The following is a 17,006-nucleotide window of genomic DNA, read 5'->3' as shown; positions in this document are numbered from 1 at the left end:
ACCCCTCATTGACAAAACCAAGTCCCATCTTACATTTGTTCTTGTTTGAAAAGCCGTTTCACTCGGATATACATCATATATGGCGACTTTCGTTTCATGCCAACTTTTTAAGTATTTCAGTTTTCTGAAAAATAATTTGATTAAGTACTTAAAACAAGAAAAAATATCTGTTAGTAGGGGTAAGAAAAATAAACTTTAATCAAAGGGAAAACAAGGTTATTTTTCTTACCCCTTTGACAGAAATTAGATATTTTTTTAAGCATGAACTCACTTAATTTATGTAATTTTGCTTCTCAAGTAAATGTTTCTTGATTTAAGAATGTTTGGATATCTGGAGTGGAAAAAAGACAAAAATACTGAGTAAGAAAATCATTTCTTTGCAATGTACTTACATATGTAAATTTAAACACTATAATAAAAGCAGATAAGGTTACACTTTAATTTTGATATTCCACTTTATACATTCTACTAACTATGACTAACTACGTGTCAACTAACTCTCAATGGAGTATTTGTAGACTGTAGGGTAGTGTTCAGGTCAGTAGAATAAGTTGACATGTACTTGCAAAGTTACTTCTAGTCAGTAGAATGTCTGTTGGGGAGCATCAAAATAAAGTATTAGCAGATATTAAGCAGAAAGTCTACTAATACCCTAAGGACTGCTATATACTGACATATAGTTGCAGAATTACTCAGTCAGTAGACTGTCTAAAGTGGACTATCGAAATAAAGTGTTGCCGCAGCCCACATTCATTCAAACACTTATTTGAAAGGTACATTTGAATGAGTGTCTGATGTTTCTTCGTGCTCAGTGTGTGTCTATAAGCGTTCAGATGACTCATTCTTCTCCGCTATACCCGTCAGACATCCCGGACCCAGAACCCTTTGACTGGCACCTCTCCTGCGGGCTGCCTCTGCGGTGATAAATCCCAATTATGACCCCTTCCATTAAAGCTAGTGAAAGGTCATGTGACCCAGACGGCATTCTCAGGCGTGATTAGGATTAGCAGGCCATCTTTCCTGGACGGAACTGTCGCCAGTAGCTCTGCTAGTTACTTAGCGCCTAGCCATCCCCGCCAGAGAACAACAAGCCAGTGTCTGCTGCCTCTAAAACCCTCTGGATTAGAGGCAAGACCCCACCAGAGCATGACAAGGCTTTTGTCACTGGACTCCATTGGCTTTAAGACAGCTTGTTGTCTTCATTTTGCTCCCGCTGTATTTTTAATTCAATCACTGGAGAGCTTGGAGAACTGGATTAAGTACTATCGCCGAAAATAGATTTTATGCTGTGGCCAAAGGAAGTGGAGATCGAGAAAAAAAATCTATTTAGGGCACAAGGAAGTTCTTTAAGGTGCGGTCTGTAAAAACCCTGCTTGTTGATTGCAAAGGATATTTGTGATGCTACTTCATCTATTCATCTAAAGGTAATTGATTATTATAAAAAACATTTTTTGTTCTTATTGCGGCTGCGTCTACATATGTAATCTTTTTCTCTACATTTTGGCCTAATGTGGATAAATTTCAATACATATTTTAGTTTGGACTGTGGAAACGGAGGTATACGAAACGATGACGCATGTATAGTCATGTGATGCATATTGTACCTAGAGATATCTATGGTTGTCCTGGCAATTTCAGTGTATCTTGTTATATTCCTGCAAAGATGACAGAACATAGACTTGCAATTGCTGTCCTGCATCAAAACATGAGGGCAATTGACCAGACATGAAATCGCGATCTGTACAAACAAATAAGTGGTGGGATATTTTGCTAATAAAATGATTGTGCCAGATAAATACCTTGACACTTTTAATATGTTTTACAAATATTTAAACATTTTTCAATGTTTCAGTGTGGCCGTGAAACTTTTGGAAAACACTGCAGATGTGTTTTGAAACAAAAATGTAATTTTCAAATGAATCTGGATTAATGTATACGTAGCCTGTGACTTTTATTGATAGAGAATACACAGGGCATAATTGAATCAGGAAGTGTCTCATACCAGACTTAAAGATATGTTGCCTGCAACAGCACAAATTGTCAAATGAACAAACAGGAAAATATGATGATGCAGGCGCAGCTCATTGCTCATTTAGTAAATGCACAACTTCTAGTTCAACCTGTGTCATTTGGGGTTGGGACTATACCTACAGTATCTGTGCAAACCAAAGAGTTTTAACGAACATGGAGAGAGTTATCAGTAAGCATTCCCATTCATCTTGATTGGCTGATGCATGCAGTTCTGGAAGTGTGAATCCTTGGTTTCTTCCATCTATTGGCACTCAGTTCCGGGAATGTTTTTTTTAGCCGAAAATGTCTTATGACTATCAATCTATATTAAAACAGAAGACAGGGAAAACATGCTGTTAAAAGCCTTCTCAAAATCAGGCACTGGTGAAAGGTCATTTATTTTTAGCACTGTCAGTTAATTAAAATATCTAACAATATCTAATTGAAAAGGTTGAAAATTCATCAATCATATTTTTTTTAAATTGTGTTAAATATTTGAAATTAATCACATGCATTTCTGAGTCAATTTCTATAGCTCTAATATTAATTTCAAACTAATAGTAATTTATATGTGCTTGCAAAATTTATTTTTATTTTTTTCAGAATACATGGATACTTTTAAATGGCTATCAAATGAGAATTTTTTTTTTTTAATTCTTAATGATGTAGTCAAGCAGGGTTTAACTTGATCTCAACAAAGGCTCAAAACTCATTATTTGGCGTTTGTTGTAACAAGTGATGCAAAAATTCTGTCAAATATTCAAGAAAATGTGGATACAATCTGAATCAGTCAATCAAAGAGAACAGTATCAGCAGATTTCTTATAAGCGGGAAATAGGAGCTCACAGAGAGGCAATAATAGCTAGTTCTGTTATAACCATTCATGACTTGCATCCATGTCAATCAAGTCTCTCCGTGGGACTTCAGAGGGTCCGATCCGGCCGGGAACAGAGACACACAGCCTCACCGTCGGTGAGCTCATCCCTCGGCCCATTCCACTCTGATCCCTCTTGGCACCTCTTTCTGATGGTATCTTAATCTTTCCTGTGAACGAAGGTCTCCCACCTCCCCTGATGGGGTCTGTTAAAAGGCCTCTGCTAACCTATTTTGGGGACATATGGTTTCAGAAGCCTGATGGTATTTCCAACCTCATTGTTGACTCGCAAGAATTGCATTGAACCCGCATCCCATGGCCGCATTTTAATAGGGAATGGAAGTGCTGGGTTGTGTCACATTTCCACAGGACTCCGATTCCACTGGGAATTCCAGAGGCATGAACTAATGTATCAGAGACTGTGATCAAGCTATTGTGGGCTGCTGGAAACTAGCGTGGTCTGGTGTAGTGGTTCTAGTTTAAGGCTGGCAGCCAGAAGGTTGTTGATTTGAGCCCCAGTATGGGCCACAGTTGTGCCCCTTGAGGAGTCAAAACGTTCAAAAAATATGTTTCTTCTGAACTTTATACCGAAATGTAATATCTTACCATCAGGATGCGTCAAAACGCTCTTGAGGGTGAATATGACCTTCAGCCTCCACGTCTTGGTCAAAGGCTTCCTCAAAAGTGAGTGCAGGTGGCGTCATCCAATCATTTCGTGATGGGTTAAATCAAGTCAGCCCTGCACTTTCTATCATTGAATATCCGGTTTCATTTGGAAATGTACATTATGGAAATATAAGCCCTAGATTTTAAGCCCTGTTGCTACTGTAAGGTGCTGTAGATAAAAGCACCTGTTAAATAATTATACACTGCATCAACAAATGGGTTGGACATTAAATATTCCTGATATAACTAGCAAATAAGATGCAAGATTGTGTTTGTGTGTCCTGGGCAGTTAACACCAAACCCAAACTGTACTTAAAAAATAAAATCTTCATAAAAAGTGATCAGCTAAATGATTTATTTATAAAAACAGAGACTCAGAAAATGTTTGACTTCTAGCATAAACTCTGGTTCATACTGCAGGTGCAAAAAATTGGCTTTTTTACCGCAGCCATATCTGTGCTGAAGAAATTAGTGAATGTGAGCAGGCTTTCAAAAAAAAAAAAAAATGTTCAACTGTAACAGGTGCTGATTATTTCACTGTGCTCATAAATATCTTCACATGCTATTAGGTGCCCAAATATGTGCTGATGTCTATAACAGGCTTCTTAGCTTAATGGGATAGTTCACCCAAAAATGAAAATTCTGTCATTTACTCACCCTCAAGCTGTTCCAAACCTGTATGGATTTCTTTCCTCTGTTGAAAACAAAATAATATATTTTATGTCACTAACCAAACATACTACCATCTTCAAAATATATTATTTTGTGTTTAGCAGATTAAATAAATTCATACAGGTCAGGTACAACATGAGGGTAAGTAAATGATTTTTGGGTGAATTAATTCTTCAGCCATAAGAGTTCCACAAGCTTTTTGATCACATTTTGGCTAATCTGATCCACCAATAACCAAACTAGATCCAGGATTCATGGATTCAAGAATTCATATTCTTTTTTTTTAAGCAGGATTTAAGCAAACTAATCCCAGTTTTTGCATTCTCATACCAGCAGCATCTCTTCTTCCAGAGACATTCACATTCTTGCTACAGACGGGGCATGTTTCAACTAAAACTCTTATTTCATAAATTCTCTAATTTTATGAGCCTAAATTATGGTTCTTTTCATGTGAGGACCAGAGATAATTCCAATAGATTGATTGATCTCGTTAACTTGGATTCTTGTCACATTACTCATGAGCTAACACTGAATCATGCACTTCAAATAGTCCGTTAAGGCAACCGTGATAAAACATGGCTCCTTGCATTCCTAGAAACGCTCTCCGCTGATGCCGACCCACCTAAAACTTCCTAACACTGCAGCGTCGAGGCGTTATGAGGTGTGACGCGCAGCTGGGGCCTATTCTCTCAGAAATACGGTGGTGTGTTCCTCGGATCATTGGGTAAGGGGATATAAGAGGTGGTGTTGCAGGCACAGAGCACTCGCTCAGAGACAATCAGCACCTGTTCCCTCCCTGATCGCTCTAAGCTCGGTGTGTAATTAATGGATGTTCTTGCTTTTCAAAGGGCTTATATTATGTTTACAGAAATAACAATAACTCTCTTTATCATGTCATAATTCAAAAAGGACTTGCATACACATGGCGACCAAAGCTACATCTGAATTACTGTACAAGCTGTGCATCTGAAACCTGCACAGTTTTAATCTACAGGAAAAACTGCCAGCTAAGCCAGACATTCACTGCGAACAATAAAGGGATAAAGTGTAATATTGCAACTTGGTGCCTGCGTATTTTATAGTTAATGTATAATAACCTGATTTAATGTTCTTACTATTGCAAATGGTAAATTGCATGACTTGCACAACTACTAAAATGCAAGGAAAATGCACTAAACTACATAAAATCCACACCACATATCTGATAAATGTAGGTTGTTTTGGAAGTAACATGCATGGTATTAATACTGTGAAATTACAGCCATTTACTGTAAAAATAATAATAATAATACATGCAGTACATTTCTGTGATTTTCAATTTACCATATATATATTGTAAATTGAAAATCTCAGAAATGTATTGCATGTATTGTTTTACAGTACATGGCTGTAATTTCACAGTATTAATACCGTAGAATTACAGTATATTGCTGGCGTTTCTGCTGCCAGTATTTTACTGTAAAATAAAATTAAAATACTAGAAAATACTTTATTTTGTTTTCACAGTAATATGCTGTAAAGCAATTTCACAGTATTCATACCGCAGAATTACAGTAGATTGCAGTGTCTCTGCTGCCAGTATTTTACCGTTATTTTACAGAGAATTATTTAAGACTCCCAAAAAGAGATCTTCATACTGAGACATAAAAACTTGCTTTGGGAACCTTCAGTAACTGAAATACTGCTATAAAATGTATTAAAATTATGCATCAGCTAGGGACTTATTAGGAACTTCTATCTGTATATATCACCATAAATTATAAAGTTACTCATTTTACTTCCAAAACAACTTAAATTTACACTAATATACAGTAAAATTGCACATATTATATTGTTAAATCTTATACAGTTTTTCACCATATTCGTCCTTAAAATTAAGCAGTCTTTAATGATAATTTTCAATAAAATTACAATTTTTTTTTACACTAGGTTAAAGGTGAAGCAAGTGTGTACAGGAGAGCCAGGGACCGGGAAATGTAGGTCACAAATGTGTTAATTAGTGAACTCGAAGTGAATCATACACCATGAGGCCGACGGCATTGAATACGAGGGGAACAGAGACCTGGGGGAGGGCCGAGAGCAAAGGGAGTCTACCGCTGGCCACCTCTGGCCCTCACTATATCACAAACACTGAATAAAACACAGTCTCAGCGCAAAGCTTGTCTTAATCATTAATTTGACAATGTGTGTGAACATCTGCTTGACAGCACTTTGCCGACATCCAGTCTGAAAAGTGTCATTGTTCTCTGTTACACATTTCTCTAATGCTCCCGCCCAGAACCTCTCGTCAATCGACGGCAACACAGGAAAGAGTTTAGATGTGTTTTGCTTCTCTTTTTCATCGCAAAAGTTATTCAGGTAAGATTACTGCACTAATGATTTAAATAGTTCAATTATTAGTAGCTGTCGCTAAGGCTAATTATTAAACTTCCCCCGCACTGTTTGTGCGACATAGCCTACATTCACATCAAAGTCTTGATGAAAAGAAGTGTTATATTCATTTTCACAGCGATCAGACTGACAAATGATAAAACGCACCAAAAAAAATCCCACAGACTTAGTTGACAGGACACAGTTTTCAACAAAAAAACGGAAAGCTTTTTATGAGTTTTGGTCATTACACGACAGCAGTGTTTGGGGACCTGAAAATGCAAACATCTGAAAACGGGTTTCAAAAGTGCAAGTTTTTGAAAACGATACCGTTATCGTCTTAGTGTAAACCACAAAAAAAAAAACAACAACACAGATTTGTGAAAACGGTGATATCATGCGCATGCGTATAGACCTTTCTCACAATAACCGGAAATACGTAATCGTTGTGGAAGCGGAGTTCCTGTCAAGCATCAACACACCAGAAAAACATAAACGCGGGCAAGTTTAAAATGGATCAAGGAGTCTACACAACTTCATTAACGGATTTGCCAAATATTACATTTGCTGATGTGACGACTCGTAGAGGAAAACTCCGTCACCAAAAAGAAAAAACGAAATAAAGGGTAAAAAAATTTCCACACGGAATTTGTCCATAAATATCAAGGTAAGTAGAGAGTGAGGCTAACTGTTACTGAACTGTTAACTAAAATGACGCGTTTTCATTAGCGTGTCAATAGCTCTTGCTAGTTGCTTGCGCCATTTGTTTATGTTGCCTTGACTGCGGAGGAAGTAGATTACCACGACGATTGCGTATTTCCGGTCACAAATACGCAAGTTGTGAGAAAGGTCTATTACATCTTCAGTCTGTAGATGTGTAGTGTTTCTTTACAAAGTGGCATCGCATCGCCATCTACTGGCCTGGCAGCGGAATACAGCGTTTTTACAGCGTTGAAAGATAATTCCTTTTATTCTTTGTGTCATAAAAAACACTTTTTAAAACGCATTTTAAAGGGATAGTTCACCCAAAATGTTACATTTTGTCATCATTTGCACATGTCGGCGAAATATGTAAAAAAAATATGAGATGGGAGAAAAAAAAAATATTTCAGTGCTTTTGCGTTCTCTCGCAAAAGTTTGGCGTTCCCCTGAGAAGCTTTGCGTTCGCTCGCAAAGAACTCAAACGTTTCTTGGGGGAATGCAAACATTTTACGAGAGAAAACGCAAAAGCATTGACATAATGTTTCCTCCCATCTTTAAGTCCATCACCACGTCCCTTTACGAGCTCCATACATTTCTGACCCTTAACATGAGTGGAAAAGGTCCATTAATTGAAACAAATGTAAAATAGAGAGATTTAAGCTATATTGGGTTGGTTGTCTGTATTTTTACCTAATTGCAGTGAGCAAGTAGTTTGTGATGATGAGACATTTTTACGGGTTTATTTAATTCAAATTTGGAAATGTCACATACAGCAATAAGGCAATAACGAGCTGCAAAGGTAATGCCCAAAAAAAGTTTTTTTTTTTTTTATTTTATGTTCACAATATTGTCTATTGCATTTCTACATCAATTTTACTAGATGTGTACATTTAATTTCTACAAAGCGGCCGGCATGCAGAAGGCCATGAGAGCTCTGATTGATACCCCCAATTGAGTCGGGATCCAGCTTTGTTTTGAGCTTCCCTCAATCCCATTCAAACGGCCTCTCTTTTCAGGAGAGCCGTGTATTAGGGATGCTCTTTGGAGCCATTGACTCCCCATTGTCTGTCGAGGGGCCCTGCTGTCCTGTTCCTTTGTTATGACAGTTGGGCGGCCTTTATACAGACTAAATAAGATAACTCAGCTGTTCATTTGAGGGCCTAACCCTTCAACCTTGCAACACCCCCCATCAACCACCCAAACCAGCATCTAGAGAAGCCCTTAAAACCCCCCAAAAGTGCAGGTCACAGTCTGAGTCTGAACACATCGCACCAGCTCAAGAAACTAGACCAGTAGGTTATCAAACTGGTTTTGCTTGAGGAACAAGATTTTATATCACGTACTGACTGGGTACTAAATATAACCCATATAGTCTGGGTCAAATATTATTTTACCTCATGTAGGACCTGTCTCTGCTGGAAATGACCTACAGTACAGTCATTTAACTAGCTTTTACTTGGTGTGAATTTGTCCACCATTTAATGTCAGCAACAAAGTTGACCAATTTATCCTAATGCAATATACTGTATGATTTGTTGCATTTCATTATTTTTACATTATTTGGTTGTCTGGAAACTCAATGACCCCAAATGGCTATAATAATATGTTTATAATAAGCATCGTTTTTTTGTTTGCTGCCTATAGCAATAATGAGCATATCATCTATATATTCTCCTGAGCAACGAAACAACAACCTCTGAGAAATATAGGTAAAATGCATCTGTTCAAGCAATATGCACAATCCCGAATGTCTCCATATGCTCTGGGCTCATTGTTGTGGCTGTCATGATGCTCATACACAACTGTCAGATTATAGTTATCATTTTACACCATTAGCATTCCAGCGTTTGAGAGTCTGGTCTCTGGTAACAACAGGCCCACCGAGGCTGTGAATGTGTGAGGACGGCTCTGCTCAAACACTGCTATCCCTGACCCTGACACTGAGGCTGACTGTGGACTAACATTTACTCAACATCATCCGTCCTGCTGGTTTCCGCCTTAACCAGAGAGTCAATACAGAAAACATCCTGACGGGAGAGAGAGTGCACATAAACAGATAACGGAAAAACATGACACGATACACATTTAAGTGAAATGCGTGTGTGCCAATCTGCATGTGAAAGAGAGGATGAGATGAAGTTAGATAAAAAGAACAAAACCGAATTATATGAATAGACTGGTGAGAGAGGCTTTACGAAATAAGATCTTCTTAGAAACAGGAGTGACTTTTTATGTGTCGATCTAATCCTGCGCTGGTCCAAAACCCTGCTGTGTGAGAGAAAGAGTTACTGAGTAACTCAGCTCACTGCTCATCTCCTACAATCTCTACTACTGACCCCTGCGTGCCCTAACCCGAGTTTACAGGTCACATCCCCCTCTTTCACTCTCACCGGCAGTGTTGGGGGTGACCAATCACAAGTAACATGCATTACATGATCAGATTACTTTTTTGATGTAACGAGTAACGAGATTTGGGTTACTTTTCACGATAATAATGATACATGTAACTTTTTTAAACTACTGAATTAAAGAGTTAATTCATTAATTACTCACCCTCATGCCGTTCCAAACCCGTAAGACTTTCGTTCATCTTCAGAACACAAATGAAGATCTTTTTGATGAACTTTTTGCACTCTCCATTGACAGCCTACGCAACTACCACTTCCAAGGCCTGAAAGGTAGTAAAGACATGATAAAGGTAATCCAACAACATCTGCTCTCGCGTCAACAACACGCATGCGTCGCGGTGCTCTCGTGAACGCGCGGGAACAGTACAAAAGTTACAAAACACCCATAACATTAAGAGATCTTTTGTATGACAAACAGCTCTAGAGGTCAGGAAATATTCGGAGAGCTCAGAATATAATAATATTTGAAAATGAAGATGCTATTATAGGTGTATGTTCTTTAATGCATTACCGCATTAAAAAAGCACTTGAAAAGAGTGAGAGCAATGGTGATAAAAATAAAGCAACACATTACTTACACAACGTAATTAGTTATATTACAATATTGTAACGCATTACTTTTAGAAGTAACACTGCTCACGAGCATTCGCACGTACTGCTATAGGTCATATGCAACAGAAAGTCATTGTATATGTTATGAAATGCACATTTAGTAATTGTGCCAAAAGACTATTTGACCAACGCTAAAGAAAATAAAAACCCTGTTGATCAACCACTAATCTATCAAGGAGAACTTGTCCATATCAGTGCCTATGGTGAAAAGAATAGATCAATAAAAGAAACCAAAGAGAGTTTTACAGCCCGATGCCACTGGAAAACCACAAATAATTACTTATTCTCAATTTCTGGTGCATTGAAGAACCTAGAAAGTAAATCATTGATCTGAAGAACCAATAATGAAACATCAAAATATTATTCTCCAAAAAAAACATTTAAGTATTACAGTAGTATTAAGTATTATTGTTCAAATGCTGCTCTTTCATTCTTCAGCACACATTAGTTATATCAATAATGTTTGGATGAAGTATTTTAAGGGAAAAATTTACACAACAAGCATTATGATACCTTTCAAAAATCTGTGTTCAGTTTTTAAAGAAATTAATATTTGTATTCAGCAAGGATGCATTTAATTAATCAAAAATGGATATAAAGACATTTATAATGTTACAAATGATTTCTACTTACAATAAATGCTGTTCCTTTGAACTTTATATTCATCAAAGAATCCTGAAAAAAAGCAGCAACTGTTTTCAACATTGATAATAATAATAAATGTTTCTTGAGTTTCAAATCATCATATTAGAATGATTTCTGAAGGCTCATGTGACACTGAAGACAGGAGTAATGATGCTGAAAATTCAGCTATTCCGTTATTTTAAATGGCATCATTTCACAATATTACTACTTTTTACTGTATTTTTGATCAAATAACTGCAGCCCTGGTGCGGATAAGAAACTATAAAACTTTAATGAGAAATGTTCAGAATACTGACTTATCACTATCTATGAGAAATAATATTGATTTTTAAGTGATCTTATTTGAGTTTTATTATTTTTATATTGTATTTTCCATATTCTTCTCGTTAGCTTGTTGTGGTCATTTGTAGCACGTGAATTGTGTTGACCGGTTTTCCAGTATTACAAACAGTCTGGTCAATATTTGTGCAGTATTGACTGAAGATCTGCTTTATGTTTGAAGGCAGATGTGAAAGGAGAACAAACTTAACCTGTTGTGATCTGAGATAGAGGAACCCGTAAACACTTTCACTCAGATGACACCCGTGTTGTGTTCATCAGGATTTCCAGAGGGAAGGGTTGCCATGATCGATGCTAGGAGCAAACACACACACACACAGACACACACACACACAGACACACACACACACACACACACACACACACACACCAATAAAACAAATTAAAACGTCACTAAAGTAAAAAATAACGTACATTGAACTGGGTCTTTACTGCAAAATAAACCCAAACGGGGTTAACAAGTTCAGTTATTAACCAGCCATTGGATAAATAAACGGTCGGGCATTGTATATTAATTGGAGTTTAATTACCGTAATTACAAGTTTCTGATTTGTAAAAAGCATTCACAACCTTATGAAGCCTTATTACAACGCTCATGATAACTTTTGTCAATGCTACAAACAGTAAATCCACTTCACCAGCTTATTATTCTAACAGCGATGAAATATACAGAGCTACCGCAAAACAGAAATTCAAACACAAAATTCTAAAGAAGGCTGTGCTTGTTTCTCTGGCGCATAAGGTTTAAAACTTGCAAATTCGGGATTTTTCTCCGAATTCCGACTTCCACCTGACCGCTGTACCATTATTTTGACATTGATAATGTTCGCATTCTGAGTCAGCTCAGAGTAGAACGTCACGAATTGTCATCTCGTAATTATGGTAATTATGACATGGCGTGAATGCAGCATAAAATGCAAGGATGAACCAATCAAAATCAAGTATTCCAGAGAGCTGCATAATAGAGTGAAATCGATTTTCTTGCAACTTTGAAAGTATCTTGCATCACTTCTAATGTTAATCGTTTGTGTCCTACTGTGTCCCTCTGGAAAAGCATCCACCAAATGAATAAATCAAATCTAAAAAAAAATTCGGACTGTCATTTTTATTGGCTAAATCTTTGCGATAGCAGGCGTTATTGTAAGAGGCCGGAAAAGACCCTTGACCGTAATACGCCATAACTCACAGTCAACCGAACGCAAAGGGGAAATGTTTATGGTACCCAACGCTCAGTGTAAATGTTAAAGGGGTCCGGTGCACCACCATTAACATGCCATTGGGAAGCCGTTTCCTTGGAGACGGCTCTGCAAGCACAAGCTGTATAAAATCTGTTTGGGTTCGGAATGCCATTGTGATCAGATATATGTGCCAATCCATGTTGCCATGGAGGGCGGGACGGCTCAGGAACGCCTTTTCATGACTAAGCCCTTTTCTTCCCTTTTCCCAGGAGTCATTCATTCTGGATTTAATTTATCACAGACAGGGATGATCAGATCAACCCTCTGTTGCCTAACCTCTGCACCTCTCCGCTCACTTCTGACTGACTTCAACACTGATGGCCTAATGCTAGACAGCTTGCTTTGGTCTGAAAAGACAACAATATATGTATTCATGACAAAGAATGCAGATCTGATCAGCACCCTTAGATCTGATTTTAATTTGGGCTCAACGTCCTCTCTTGAACTCAATCGCAGCAGATGGGCCACAGATACTGATGTCATTTCCTGGATCTTTCCAAAGTATGCGCACAGTAAAACGCAAATGCCTTTCCATGTTCGTTTCATTTTAAAACTTCATCAGTCAGCAGAAGCTTCTATTTTAAAATAAATGACAACAACTGGATAAAAAATGTATTAATTTAGCGACATAGTTCAGTTAGCGACACAAGTTGCATTGGTTCACTGATGGCATCAGGTTGTAATAAAATAGGACTTTGATATATACTGCTTAGATATGGAAATAAATAAATACAATGCAAAACTCAATTATCATGTTAAATACATTGCAAATTATTAATATTATAATATTATTTAATAATATTGTTAATATAATATAAAGAATATTTATAATGTAATTAAATAAGTAAAGAATAATTGACAATGGCTGTTGAATTATTAGAAAATAATGCACATCCGAGGTGGTAATGCCATGACGCTATATTCATAATAATTGTGTTCAAGAAATTGTTCAGATGTTCTTCAAGGTATATTTGTAGTTTTTGTACTTAATACGCTCTTGTGTGTAGGACTAATTTCTTATGTATCTCATCCCAAGCCTCCATTGCTATTTCCAGCACATAATTTTAGAGCTAGTCACTGAGGCTTGAACCATTGATAGCAAACTAATACAGTTATTAATGCAAATATGAGAGAGAGAGAGAGAGAGAGAGAGAGATAGAGATGTCTCAGCGACAGCAGCGTCTCTACTAATAACGAAACTGTTAGTTTATTTGCTTCAAGAACAGCGGCGTTATAAGCTCTCTACATCTCTAGTGACAAATGTTGTGTAGCTTTTAAGTTGCTAAACTATTTTACTGATAAAATCATCAGAGAAGCGCTGACGATGCATTTCTGTGCGAGTGTGTGTCCGTACTGTCTGTGTGTGTGTGTGTGTGTGTGTGTGCGTTTAAGTGGGAGAGCAGGAGAAGGAGAGTAGGCCTATGTGCTGTCGTACATAAAAAAACAATTTCGAGGCAAAAACATCTAAAGAATTTGTCGTTTTCATCCTATTGTTTACTATATTCATTTGCTTGGTCAGTGTCGATGTGGGTTTGGTTCTTTTGTTGTTGTAAGCTATAAGGACCTTTCAAATAACTGAAATTATTTGGCGAAGTGATACGGACATGTAATGCAGTCAAGGCCTGCCTGGAACTACTTTAGCCGTGCGTTTACCTGAAAATAATAGGGTATATGTCGAACGTCGCATGACGAAACCGGAAACCTGGTCTCATCGCATCCGCTTGTCATAGAAAGTGTTAACAGCCGTATGAACTGATGCCGATATCTATGGAATTTTAAGGTAATCAGCTAACCTACCTATCTCACTTTGTTATTAGCTTTTTATTCTATTTAAATATCTAAACGTTAGTGTGAAGATTTTTTTTTTTTTTACTTTTAAATATCGATCTTCACATGCGAGGGACATTGGTTATGATCATCTTTGCTCGCTCCGTTTAAGTTATCTTGAGTAAAACAGTAAAAAAATGCATGAAGCACATACAAAAGACCTGAACCGGAAGCGATGCGTTCTGTTTTCCGGTTTCGTAATGCGGCGTTCGACATATACCCTATTGCACACCTTAGAACGTCCATCAACCAATCAGATTCAAGCATTCAGTAATACTGTAAAGTACTTCAGTAAAGTACTGTTTATCACAGGCTGAAATGTGAAAACACAGGCTGACGTATAAAGGACAATATTATTTCACAGTGTCTTATGAACTGAAAACTAAAGTATTGATAAGGGCAGACGGACTAATTAGAAGGATTCCAGACGGAGGAAGAACTTTAAGCAGGAGTCATGTGAAGGCACTGCAGTCTGCTGTACAATGACTGTATGCACTCGCATGTTCAGCGCATGCTGTGAAGAGCCTGTCCAGACGTCTGCAGCGCTCGCACCGCAAGAATGGATTCATTCACTGCTGGCACATGTCTATAATTTCTCAGTTGTAAATCAGCATCTTTGAGTGCATGTTTACACACACACACACACACACAAGTCTAGAACGGTCTTGTTGCTGAACTGGTCTGGAAAAAAGACACAAAATCAGCAGGGTAAAATATTTTTTTTTATAAGAAACTGTGGAAAAATTACATCTTTTAACTAAGTTTCTAAATCTGTAAAACAGAAGGTTATAGGATAATCAAATATGTCATAACCTGGAGTAGTGGCGTGTTTTTTCTATCAGCTTATATTTTAAGTCATTTTGTAAGTGTTTTTCTGCCAAAATGTTTCTGTTTACTTGCATGTGCTTTTGCATGATTCTTTAATGTACTATAGAGTCATTGTTTTACTAATTATAGGCATGTGTAATGTTTCTTTTCTTCTTGCCATCAATAGACCGCAGATGAAAATTTGCCTGTATGGCTAAATCTGGCACATTTATATGATAGACATAAGTGCCCATGTCAATTAATCTGCATTAAAATAAAATAAACATAAATTAAACCATACTTAACTGGCTGGAGAAAAAAAATGCATTGTATAACTTTGACACTGCAGATATCAACAAACCCGTTTAGCAGTTACAGATGACAGATTGGAAATCTGTGGAAGATAGATGATTGACAAACACATATCATAAGTCTCTTCAGATCAATGCAAGACAGAAAAAGAGGGTGGCAGCGTTCCCAAATCAGCACCGACACAGAATTCAGCACTTACTCCGAGCAATCTGCCTCCACTGATTGTGGTTTTACGGCTGCTGATTTGCTCAATGTGAAAGAGAGAGTTCAAGCACAACAACTGTGAAAAACTAGTGTCATGTAGGTTGTCCACTGTCCAAACCTCGTCTCCTTGGCTCCATCCAGTCTTGCTCTCATCAGTGGCGTCGGTCTGTGAGGATAACAGATCACACCTCTTTTGTGAGTGTGGGATTGCACACGGGCCAAGGCTCAGTAAATCAGCACCAGTGAGGCGCAGAACTGAACAGAACCGGCAACAAGTGTGTTCTGGTCCCTCATGAGTCCAGACACTGAGTCTGAGCCATCAACAGCACTGAAAAGGCCTGATGGGAGGGAAATTATACAATTAGAATGTATTTCGTCTAAACACTAAAACAACTTTTTGCCAAGTATGTTTCTAATGTCATTAATTGGCACTATGGCATTATTTACAGTATACACATTTAAATCCATGTACATACATCCATCCATACATCCATACATACATATATATATATATATATATATATATATATAGCCAGACTATTGTTTTTGTGCATTTGATTTTTTTTTTTCAGCAAGGAAGCATTAAATTGATCAACAGTAAAGACTTTAATTGTTACAAAAGATTTAGATTTCTTATAAATGCTGTTTTTCCATTCATCATGCTGAACTTTCTATGCACCAAAGAATCCTCAAAGAAAGTATCACGGTTTCCACAAAAATATTAAGCAGCACAACTGTTTTCAACACTTACATATAATAATCATAAATGTTTCTTGAGCAGTAAATCAGCATATTAGAAGGATCATGTGACACTAAAGACTGGAGTAATGATGCTGAAAATTCAGCTCTGATCACAGGAATAATTTACACTTACATATCAGTATTTTGACGAATTACATGTCTCCATTCATTTTAATGAGTGATTTACAAAATAATAATAATTCTACCTAAATTTAGCTTTTAATGAAAATAAAATAGTATCAATCCAAAAATAAAGCATAAAAATTGCATATGGCATCAAGTCTGAAACATTTTGAATAGTCCTTCACAAAAGCATGTTTTGAAAGAGAAATGATCTGATTCTTTAAGCTCACCTGGGCTCAGAAAGTTCACATTTTGCAACATTAAGTTACAAATAAAAACTGACAGCACCTGGTAGCATCATTTAAAAATTGAAAGATTAATCAGAACAATCTCCCAGATTGAAACCTAGAAGTCCTTCAATTCAAAAAACACCAACCTTGACACAAGCATCAGTCATTGTTACTCACTTTCTCCCTCTGTTGGTCAACAGGGATTCTGAGTGAGCCAGTCAAACAC

Source organism: Scardinius erythrophthalmus (assembly GCF_964197995.2).
Source record: "Scardinius erythrophthalmus genome assembly, chromosome: 25".
In the NCBI taxonomy this organism is placed as follows: Eukaryota; Metazoa; Chordata; class Actinopteri; order Cypriniformes; family Leuciscidae; genus Scardinius; species Scardinius erythrophthalmus.
The sequence above is the reverse complement of the archived record's forward strand: the minus strand, read 5'-3'. Positions refer to the sequence as shown.